At 39.0% G+C, this 12,381-nt stretch overlaps 1 protein-coding gene across 3 annotated transcripts in view; it reads left to right on the top strand.

The window, feature by feature from the left end:
* The first annotated feature begins 6,107 nt into the window (after positions 1 to 6,107).
* LOC124156552 (inactive histone-lysine N-methyltransferase 2E) overlaps positions 6,108 to 12,381 on the top strand; it is a 44,680-nt gene continuing 38,406 nt past the window's right edge. For 2 of the 3 annotated variants that reach the window (XM_046531162.1, XM_046531188.1), the window contains exon 1: positions 6,109 to 6,383. The gene's annotated coding sequence lies outside the window, so the exon portion shown is untranslated. Of the gene's footprint in view, positions 6,384 to 12,381 lie in introns of all 3 variants that reach the window. The other variant, XM_046531180.1, reaches the window with a different exon arrangement.

The following is a 12,381-nucleotide window of genomic DNA, read 5'->3' on the forward strand; positions in this document are numbered from 1 at the left end:
TCGAGATCCAAATTAGCTAGATCTCACTCGACGTTTAAAAAATACTACTGAAACAGCCCTAATAGTCAGTAAACATTTTTGTAGTTAAGGTAAAGGGATCAATTCAAGTCAGGAGAAATTTATTATAGCAGTGTGATGGAAGACGAGAAATATGGTAATGAGTGCTAATCTGGGTGTGGGATTGTGGAGCAGTGAGCGAGTTTGAGTTGGACAAGAAGGTAATCTCATGTCAATGAAAGAAACTATTCATATCAGGATCGTCTATTTTAAGCTCTGCACATTAGTTTTGTGTCTGATTGAAGATTGGAGTTGGCTGATTGATGATGACTATATAATACTGAGTGAGTGGATTCCTCATGGATATCAAGGTTTATATACTCACAATCTTTGCAAGTGAACTCAGTTATGTCTTGGGTGGCACATTTATAGAAGCACATATTGATGATCTAAGGGAGGAATTAAGTGAGCACTGGAAGGGCAATGGTGTCCTGCATAGAAGTGATATCTTCAAAAAAGTAGAAAAGACCCAAAAAAAAAGGAACATCATTGTGCCTTAACCAAAGAGACCTTTGCATCCTGAGTTGAGTATTCTGCAGATTCAGAAGTGCAAATAGTAATAACCACAAGTAAATGGAATGACTTACTTTTGAATTGTCTTTAGTCTCAGGATTCACACGCTGAATATTCATCCTTTTCCTTCATCTCCTCTTTTCGTACATTGAGCCTTCTCATTGAATTTTGTTGTGTGTGAAATGTTAGAACCAGATTTCTTATAAGTACTTAAAGTTGAAAGTTGTAAATGGGAGATAGACTCATGCTAGGCAGTAGCGAGTGGGTTGTTGAATGCGTAACATCCTTGATGTCTACAAAATTATTGAATATAATCTTTGAAGCGGCATTTGTTATATTGGCCAAACTACTAATTCAGAGACTAAGTGAAAGATCATAAATTTCCTTCGTGAATAGAATTCATTAACCTGGTTCATAGGGATAGCAGTAATGGTGGTGGAGCTATCCTTCCCCCCCACAATCACAACTGTGAGGGGTGGGATAGGTCCCTCCCCAGAAATCCCGGAGGTTGTGCATCACTTTTTATTGGAAACTGGCTGATTCGCAAAATTATTCTTGCCTTCATCCCTAGCAACTCCACTCTCACTATTATCCTGTGCAAAATTTTAAACATTTACGATGTAACTCCCCTCTACCCTTACAAGAACAGAGTTCAGGGAAAATTTTTAATCCCCCATTCATATTGGTCCATGGGTGCAGCAATGTGGGTAGTGTAGCGGCAACCCCCCATAATTTTGGGAGATAGTAGTGCCCTTGGTCATCGTAGCTGTAGGGTAGGGAATAGAAAGGAGTAAAACGTTAAAGCTCAGGGTAGGATTACATAATTTTTCATAAAAATAAAAATGAATAATGTTAGGATTATAACAACTTATTCATAAAATAATAAGTGGCCTAAATCCTGCTCAGGGGAAATAGTAATTCAATGCTATTTTTCTATTCCCCAGCAAGTAGTTTGGATATGGTTTTGATGTATATGTTTCTTAGTTGCTCAATACAAAGCACCAGTTTGATAAAACGTACAGCTAAAGCCTTTCCCATGCATGCATTTGCTCGTTCTGGTATGGTGACTATGTGTGTACATTGAAGTTTTCAGTGAAAAACTTTGGATCATTTTTGATGAAGATTGAAAAGTTAAATATGTATAATGAAGGAAAGGCCACGATTTTACTTTTTACAAAGATTTTCAGATTGATTGGGACTCACAAAGTTCCTCAAAGACTGGTCCACCATACCTTTCAGGTATACCAGCAATGGCTTTTACAACTTTTCTGCATGGATGAGGCTTTGGAGCAATAGATGGCATTAATACAGAATATGCCATGGGTAAACAGTTAAGATATTTTTGCATAGTAAAGCATCATAAGTGCCTAAATGGAGAGTAATACAGGCAATCTTCTTATTTAAAAAATACCAAACAAAATTCACTTAGTCACAAAATCAACATGTAATGCTCAGTCAAGATCTTCAGATACCCAGTAATTTTATTGAAGGAGCAGTGTGAATGGTTTGTGTACCAAATTTCAGGAGCATATGTACTGGAAAGTTTAGGAAGGTTCTTAATATAGAATTGGAGGTAGACAGTAGTTTCAAGCAAAGATGTAAATCACTCATTTTGCACCATTCAAGCATTGAATTGACTATTGTTCTGGTACAGTACAAGAGACCTTTAACATTGGGTTGTTAAACAAATGGTTAAATAATGAAGTGTAACAAAAAAAAAAAAGAATTAAATACACTCAGATATCCCATAGTACTTCACTTCTATGAATGCCTCATCCGCTCATTGGTAATTTAGGAAGGGTGGAGAAAGAAAAGAGGGATTTACAGAGGAAGCTTCCTGATGGCGGTCATAAATAATGTTATATCAACACAAGGAGCTTTGATGGAATTGTAGGTAAGAGGTAGCCTTATCCATAGCCAATCATCCATATTTTCACCAGTTACAAGGATGGTGGTGTCATCAACATATGACAATACATTTTTAAAGGAGGTATTGTTGGGTACACGATTTAAATAAATATAATATTTAAATAATGGTCCTATAATAGCACCTTGTGATATTCCAGCTGTGATGACTATGGAAATATGTTATGCATAGTTGGCGATCTGTAATGTATGATTAAATCCATTCAAGTGCATTGTCTGATTTTCCCATAGATTGGTGTTAGTTAAACAAAATTGAATGATTTATAAGGTCACAAGCTTTGATAAGGTAAAGAAAAGTCTTGGAAGGTATCAAAAATTTGTTTTAAAAATTGGAATATTGTTGTATTTTTTGGTATTCCCAAAAACCATGGTTAACATTTTGTAGGATTTCAGAGAATGAGATGGTAAAATAGTTTAGCAATTATATTGGAAAAGGTTGAGAGCACAGATAGTGGCCTGTAATTCTTGTAATTGTGACAACATACAGGATGAAAGAAAAAACAATGGATGCATGACATAGAACTAAATGTTAAACGTGACTTTCCAGGAAGTAAAAACAACAAATTCTACTTTAAGAAATTAAACTTTAATGGGGTCTTCATGTTCCACTACTCTGCAGTAGCATCATTAGACTACACAGACAGAAATAAGAGCAGTGTAAGATGTATACTCTAATCATGATTTATTTATTAAGGCAGAATTTGAAAACTTTGCTTATTGCCTGCCATTATAGAGATTGAGTAAGTATGTCACTTTAACACACTCAAAGTTGCATTTGAAGTTATTATAGCCTGTATATAGTATTGTGGGGCAAGGGCCTGCCAACTACCAGAGTCAGCAGCTGGAGGGCCTGTGGGCCACCCTACGGTATACAGACTATAAGTTATTGACTTCTTATGCAACTTTGAGAATTTTATTACTCCAAAATGACAGTTCATGTATTGAAAAATGTTGTTCAGACATGCCAGAAGGCTCGAAAATTTTAAGTGAAGGTATCTTCCGATAAAATTAAGGCAACTCATTTGGCTGGTAGCATTTCAGAACTTATTAATGCATTAATTATTAATAGATAAATATTTCACTGATGTGGGATTTTAAAGTTAGCTGCAGATGAGAAATAATATAATGAATAGGCTTTTTATCCATTTTTGTTAACATCTAAAAATGGTACTTATTTGCTATCAGCGATGCCAGATGTTACGGATCTTCACAATCACACTTTCAGGAAACTACAACAATACCCAAGTCAATCAAACAGTGGCAAAGTTCGAGTACATGGTATCCATGACAATGAGATGCTAAAATTGTGCTGCCATGACAAACCTATTCCTGGTGATCCTATGGTGGGAATCACCTAGCAATCAACCACAGCAATTAGGACAGTTACACACAGTTGGATTGGAGAATTATAGGATCATAATATGAGTGTAACGGCTTTGAATAATTCTTCTAATAGTAAATTCTCTCAAAAGCCATTCCAGCATGTCACCACCAAGGATTTACATATGTTAATCCAAGAAGAAGATCCCTTTAAGTCGAACATACACAACCAAATTTAGTCAATTGACAAGGTACCCAAAGCCAAGAGCAGACTATTCCATCAGATCGCCATTTGCCCATGAGCACCTCCCCATTGTTGGAGATATTAAATAATTGAAGGAAAACACCGATTGTTTTGAAGCTGCAATCCACTTTATTAATTCGAGAAAATATTTTTTCATCGAGAATAGTATAAAATATGGGACGTAAGCTATAAATATAAAATTAGTTGGCTGTCAGTAAAAAAAAAGTTATGAATGACACAGACAGAATTCATTACTAATTCAAATCATTCGTCACTTATAGTACGAATTTGTCAACGGCGGCTAAAGTATTATTCTTTGGATAAAACTTTAATGATCTCCATGATTAAATGTCTCCTCAATTAAAATATAACGAGATACTCCATCACAACAAGTAATTTGTTCTTCGATAATTCCAATATGAGTACTTTTTAAGAACCGTAATTATTGGGGAACTGTTTACAGAGAAATTCCGTTTCGTCCCTGTCTAGAATTAAATTAATGTAATCCTTAAAACAGACTAGTTAACATTAACTATACATCTTTCACAAAACTGGGTCACCGCGAGTACGATTAGAAGCTCTAAATAACTTTAAATTTCCAGTTATTCGTACCATCAGACGGAAGTTAAAAATTCTAACAAATTTCGTACTTTGTCATGGTTATTTTAAGACCCGTCCAACACGTTCCTCAGCAAGTAGGTTCGACTATTTATATGAAATTCAAAAGGGATGGAGAAAAAAATCCTTGTAACAGCAACGGGTGCCAAGTAAAGATAGACTGAAATTGCTCAAAAATATTTAGCCTAGCGCAGGGATTAGCACGATAAAATGTCCTCTATATTTAGTCGACACCGCTGACGGGTCTGTTTAGCACACGTTAAGGGTCAGAAGTCATGATAACTAAACTTTTGAGCGGCCTATTCCCCTAGTCATCGATTATCAAACACAACACACGTTGGATGAAACACACTCGGGCCTTCAACCGAGTCAGATTTGGCTCCATGCAGACGTTTCGACCGCTTACTCTGCTACCATCCTCATAGAATGAGTCGATCCCATAGGACGATAGCAGAATAAGCTGTCGAAACGTCGGCATAGAGACAAATCTGAATCGGTTGGAAGCCCGAGTGTGTTTAATCCAATTTACTCACGTCAAAATGACAATATTACAACCGCAATAATAAATCATCCTTCAAATTTCCTGTCCCATGCGAAGTAAATAAGGAAGTCTATGTCACGATTTCTACATACCTCTCGGTATTGGAAGTCATCACGCAAAAACAGCGAGTTATGTTTCAATGGTTTCAATACTCATTGGACTACACGGGTCGATGCATTCCGCCATTGTGAACTAATTATCGAACCACTATTCGGTTCTCCAGCATTACGGCTAATTACAGACAGATTCGAAGGAATATCCCCATAAAAGGAATTTAAGTAACTGAGAGCGCCAGGTTATCACCATCATCCCCAATTATGTTATCACTTGCGAACGTAAAATCGCCTTCCGTTAGGACTAATACCGTAAAATGCAGGATCGCAAGAATTGAGTTGTGAAATTACTGTAAACTATACTCCGCTTCTATCTCTCATGAGGAAAAGAACAATCTCTACATATAATTAACATGTATAGTTACGGAAATCCCCCATATTCCGTGACAACACTTCGCCATATTCCCAATTTTAATTCGTAAACTCCAACATGGCACACAGAACTAACGATACCAACACAAGAAAAAGTTACCGAAATTCCCTTTATCTACCCCAAATACCCCTGCCTCCTCTTCCCACGTATGGTAAAGACAGCCACTGGTTGAAGAAGTAAGTTCCGTGGGTCTAATCACGAATAAGATTGCTTTTATGTGATTTTCTGTCAAATAAGATCATGATAACAGGCTATTCCAATCATCCAACCTTGATAACGATTCCGTCAAGGTGGTCATAGTAACTGATGGCAACAATGTGAGCCAGACGACTCTGAATGGTGCTGCGATCTAACGTGATGAGCAGTAACTACTTAACTTTCACCTGGGTCTGAGGCTATCGTAAAGGAGTCCGTGGACGTAACTATGTGCACCTTTGTTTGGACTTCTGAATGGCCGCCATCTTTAGTTTGGTTGGTTATGTGAGAGAGATGTTAGTGTCTCCAAATTTACAAGGAAAAAATGGACTAAAAAGTGAAATCACGGCGAAAACGTCACATATAACGACCTTTTCTGCCAGAGAAAGGGATACTTTAAAGTTGCCGTCGCGTCGCATCGGTGGAAATGGAAGTGTTTACATCGTCTCTTGAAGTGTACCACAAAATTGCTGTCAGTTGCTGGTAAGAATTGTTTTTTTAGGCATTTGTTTATTACACTGGTAGAATTTCTTGATGCTGCAATTGTTTTCATCTATTCCTTACATGGTTCTATACATATTATGGCGTCAATTTAATTTTACACTCGTCGAATGGGGGTCAGTCTTAAATTGTATGTTGATCTTTGTAGCATGGCTCCTTTTATTATGGAGGAATGGTAACGTTGGCTTTTTACTAGACGTTGGTTGTGTTAAGGGTACTGCTGTATGTGTTTTCTTGTTCTATTGATATTGGTGGTGAGACTTCAGTATTTTATTTAAAAATGTCCATCCGTCAAAAGTAATTTTCATGTAATCGCAGGAGCACGACTCTGTTGACTTTGTTTCTTGATTATGTCTATTCAGGATGAGATTATTGTGCCGAATTAGTTGACTTTAATTATCAGTATCATTATCTCGTCAAGGAAAATGCTATGTTATGATTTTGGTTTAGTAGGTTGCCCAGTTATGACTCGTTTTTGTTTTACGTTTGTTTGTTCTCGTCTTTGCGGCGAAAAAGATCGTACTTACGCCTTCTTCAATTGGAATTCTCATCATGGTCCAATTAAAGGCAGATTTTATCCAACCTTCCCTCGGAGGCGTGTATTATCTTTTTATTATCTGTAGGGAGTCCCTTTCAGTCGTGGTCGATTCTGTTGTGTATGGATGTTAGCGTTAACACTTAGATTCTATTTCTATTTGGCTTATTAAATTCTCTGATCCTGTTATGTTATGTTCGTAAACTTCTCACTCATTCCACGAAATCCTTGAATCCTGTGCTGTTTATATTTAAAAAAATTTATCTCCTTTGAATGCCACTGTTATGGGCGGCTTCGTAATTAATCGTTCGGGTGGCATATCAAAGTCAAACCATAGTCATTTACTAAGTAATTACGAAATTGTATCCCCACCAGAATTTCCCTGTCCGCCGTTCACTGTTCGCGCGCACGCTCCGCATAGATTGATTTTCCATCCTTCCCGCCGCCCCCACATCCTGAGCGAGCCTCGCCGACCGACCCTCAGGGAATGAGCAGACGCTAGAGGAGAGGCTGAGGAGGAAGAAGCGGATTTGGTGTGAGGAGCATCAGAATTCAGAGCGAGGGGGGAAGGGAAAAAGTCGCTTATGACGTCATTGGTCGTCGTGGTTACTGGCAGCTGCTTAGATGTACAGGGGGTTTGTCGGAAGGAGCAGCAAAATATTTTTGCTTTGCCCTGTTTAGTGTTGCGCCTTTCACATTGCTATGAATTTCTAGTCGTCTGTTTTAGGATCGATAGCCTGTGCCCCGAGCCCTCCCATCCGATATTTACGGCAGTCCTATGGCTGATGTTTACAGGAGGTTAGATTTACTCAGACGTAATATAATCCTACATTGCTCTAGCGATGATGTGTGTGCGAATTACTCCCTTGTTTTGCCCAGCGGAGATTTTTTTTAGTCATGTTGAATTAGATTGCCGTAATCATTAAGTGGTACCGTTCGTCAACATTGTGGTGCGTGCCTTGTTTGGCCCTTACGAATCTCGGCTTTGTTAGTGAATTGATGAACTTACCTTACGTGACGAAGTAATCCGTAGGCATGGTAAGTTGTGTTTTAAACCTCATCTCGTGTCCGAATAATGATGAACAACTGCGGGAGTTGTAATGGTTGGATTAAATTGTAAATTTGCGCATTCCGAGCGTGAGGTTTGCAGGGGCGACTCTCATGCTCCCTGTGTTATGAATGCGTTCTCTCCTCACCACCCAGGCCCCTCTCGGTCCTGCGAATGGTACATTGGTCCATGATCTAGGTATACATTACCTTTCTTGACATCCCTCGAGTGGTCGTCATTAGTCGTTTAATATTCTTTTGGGGAACTACTAGCGCAGATGGTCACCCAGGAGAAATGCTCAGGATATCGTGTTTTAAGCAAACAATCGTTTCGCTATGACCTCCACGGACGATAAGATTCTGCGTGTCTTCGAATCGGGAAATATTTTCTGTGCTCCTGTAATCTAGGGCGAAGCTTTAGTAAATGATTGCATTTCGTCGTCTAGCTTCTGGGCGTTCCTTGTTGGTTTATCTGTTAGGGTATTATTTATCTCAATCGTAATTAGTCCATCGCGACCGATCGAGTGTACGTACCTCTCCGTTTGTTGCGGGGCTTGCTTTTAAAAGTCAAAAGAGTCGCAGTCAGTTGTTGTTTCCTGGGCCGCGGAGCGACGAGTTTCGCCCGGGCGGGGAAGGGGGAGTGGCGGAGAACGGGACAGCGGGAGGGGGGGGTTAACGAAAGAAAGATGAAATGTCCAGCCAGCGGCAGCAACGTTGCCAAGTCTCCCGCGCTCCATGAACCGGAGCTCCCTTCTTCCGCCTCCCTCTCCAATCTCCTAATTTTTTTGCTGCGGCGTTGTCGGTTGTGCTCGTAGGGCGCCCGCCTTGCGCCTACTCTTTGAGGGAAGACTGGGGGAAGTATGGCTACCGTGTCAGGGAAAGAGCGAATGGGTGGGGATGGATTTTTTAGAGTGCGGTAGGGGAAGGGGATGTGTGCGTCGATCCGCGACCTGACGGAAGGGAAGGGGAAGGCTGGGCGTGCGAGGGTCGCGGGAATGCGGGTTGGCAGGAGGAGGGGGGAAGGAAGGTCGAGCGAAGGGAATGGGTAGTAGCGCTTTGTGTTGTTGTTGATGCTGCTTCCTTGGCGCATGGGCCATTGTTATTGAGTCAAGCGGATGATTTTCGCTTTGTTTTCCCGTGGTGAAGGAAAATGGCGGGCTGTTACTCACTGACGCGCGTATTGGTATTTTGGCTTGTGTTTGCGCATGCAGTAGGTGGAGTCCGTCTAATGCCAATTTCTATTTGTTTTTGAGTCGGTTGATGCCCTATCACACAGTGTCTTGTTTATGTTAAATTGTTGCCTATCAGTTTTTTTCTGTCGATGCATCCTGCACCATCGGTGCATTTTCGTCGCATGTTCTGAATTTTTCGTTAGTGATATTCGAGATGTCGTCGGTCGTTACCTGTTAGGTTGTTTGGTTCGTTCAGTGAAGATGGCGAATTCTTCCTATGATTGTGAGATTAACCTATACAAGTTCAATGCCGCTGTGATTTCTTGGAGGAATAGTACTTGTGTCATGCAATGCCATTGAAGTAAACTAGATTGGGTTGCGCAGCCGTTTCCCGGAGCGTTACCTATGTTAAACGAAAATTCAGTGATGTATATGTGCCAAAGTATCTGGAAATCAATGCTTCTTAAGTGTTCCAATGTTTTCCTGTTGGGAGGCATGGGCGTACCCAGCGAGGGGTAGGGCAGAAGCAAAAATCGCAAATGTCTTTAAGGAAAACTATTTTTTAAGCAAATAATTTTAACAACTAATAAAGAGCTGTTACAGTTTCCTTAAAATGTTGATTTCATTCTCCTTTTCCATGACTACAACTTGGACAACCATGGCTTGCCCCCCCACCCCCAAGATTTGATCTTGGGTACGCTCGTGTCGGGTGGTATATGTGTTTAGAAATGGGTTGTCTCGGGTAGGTGAGTTTCACCGGAGGGGTCTCCGTGCAAGGAAATCCACATTAAGGTTTTAAGGGTTCTGTGCCGAACAAATGCCGTCGTATACCCCGATGGCAGCTGAGACGGGGAACAAAGACTTAGAGACATGAATATTACTAGTGAATCAGGATTTGGATCAGTGGCGTAGTGATAGCTTAGTGACTGGATAATGGAATGAATACCGTGGAGTCCCCATGAGACAAATATGATAAACGTGGGGAATAGAAGGAAAGTACTGTAGAAAGGAATAAGGGATATAAAACTATATTGGTTTCTGCGAAAATGGATATATTTGCATTCCAGGCATTCATGGTAAGAGTGTTACACGTATAGCCAGCCTGTGATGGTCAACTTATGATTCTCAGCTTTCATATCCTTACTAGGCTGGCATGAAAATGTATAGGAAATATGTAAACAATACATATTTTAATATAATGTGTTTTGTATTTATTTTACAGTATTTAATGACAAAAGCGTCTTTTTAGCACTACAATGGTGTAATGATGAAGTCAAGGATAATATGTCATTTAATAGTTACCTGCTGGCATCATGGTCATGTTAATCGATGATTGAGACCTTACAGTTATTTTGTAGCTATTATAGGGCTCATGTACGTTAAGTACCCTGGTGCATGGAGATTGGTATTAAATGCTATGACCATTCTTTTAAATGTATGTCACCATGTTTTATAACCCCAGAAAAAATAACTTTATAAAGACTAGTTAAATCCTTAAGTTAGTTAGCACTTTCTTTAAATGTGTAGATGGACAGCTGCTTGGCTTTCGTCAAGTTTAACTTACCACTGGCAGCTTGATGTGAATATTGCTGGGTAGTGTGCGGACAGTATTTCCTATCTCACCTATACTTATAGAAATTATGTACTAAGTGATGGTTATGAATAAATTAATACTTGTGACCATGCAGTTTCTCGAACCAAATCATTTGAATACTCATATCTATAGGATGAGCACTGAGCAAGTAGCGGGATGACCAGATCCATAGAAAGGCTAAGAAAATTGTTTTCTGACCTTGGATGATGAGATGAAAGGAGGTTTTCTTTTAAAACTTTTGTCCCCATAAGTCTTTTAACTTTCTCGTAGGACCGCGAATCTCACAACAGTCACTCATGTGAACTGTTCCAGAATGTGGGCAACAGGGATAAACCAATTCCATCATTGAAATTAGCTTCCTTATTAGACAGGAGGTAGGTAGTTTCTCTATAACTCTCAACTGTCATGATTTTTATGGTACATCTTAATTATGTATTTACTGCTATCACATCTTCAATAGCATATGAAGGGTTCATTCCACTGCAGAATGTATGAGGCTCATGATTTAAGTGAGACGATAATTACTCTTCCAAGAATTGATCTCCATGATTGAAAGGGTGTTCAGTGACTGTGTGAATCGGGAATTGTGCATCAATTTTAAGTCCCTGCCTCTTCACTCTAATGCCTTGACTCAAGTAAGATTCAAAAGCACAAAGAATAGAATTCCTGGTGATGTCATCATCTACTAAGGAGGGCAAAGCAGCTTCTTGGCTTGCATTGCATAAATTAAAACTTAGCATAAAATGCGTTAACTAACCTCTTCCTTGTCCTTGTTTATGCGTAGATGTAGTACCATGTATTGAAGTAATTTTGGGTGTTTTTAAATTCTTATCCATTGCAATTATCACATAAGATTAACCTGGAATTTTGTAAAATTTCCCTGGAAAACAGGGAATTATACATTAATTTTTCTGCTTAGATTGGCTGGGCACCCTGATTGATACCCTTAGCATCTGGTAATATTGCTCATTTCTCAGAGTAGGAACGGTGAACTTTGTCATCTAATATTTATACAAAAAAGAAATTTGCCACCGGCTGCTGGATCAAGTAGAGATCAAGAAGTTGAAAGATGTTCAGAAATGAATTCTAGTCTCATCCTGAATTTTCTATAGTATGAAAGACCTCCGGAAAATTATTTTTGAACCATTAATAATTGTAGTAAGCTTCATTACTGCAAAGCCACAGAAATATTTTTAAATATCCAATTGTTATTATTTAATGCAAAAAACTTTTGATCGGACCTGAAGGGGTACATGATTGTATTTTATTGTAGATATTGTTCTGGACATAAAACCACAAAGAACAACAGGGCTAAGTATCGTGTTTCTCAACTGAGTAATGAATCCTGAAAATAACTGGTTAGAAAGTAGAACCTGTGATGTATAACTTATCAATTTATTGGTAGTTGTTTTCTCTAATTAAGAAGCAAAGCTGAATGCTAAGTATTTATAAGCAGAGAAGTATCTCTTGGTAATTAACTGCCCCAAGTATTTTATAAAAGTGAATGGGAAGGCAGCTGGAATGTAAAAATTATGGCTGACTTGGTGATGAAAAAACTAAAGATAAAAATTGTTTAATATTGTACCTGATATTTCTTGTAGTAAACATATCTGAATATGACAGTAACTGATT

The sequence above is a fragment of the Ischnura elegans genome, chromosome 1, assembly GCF_921293095.1.
Source record: "Ischnura elegans chromosome 1, ioIscEleg1.1, whole genome shotgun sequence".
NCBI lineage: Eukaryota > Metazoa > Arthropoda > Insecta > Odonata > Coenagrionidae > Ischnura > Ischnura elegans.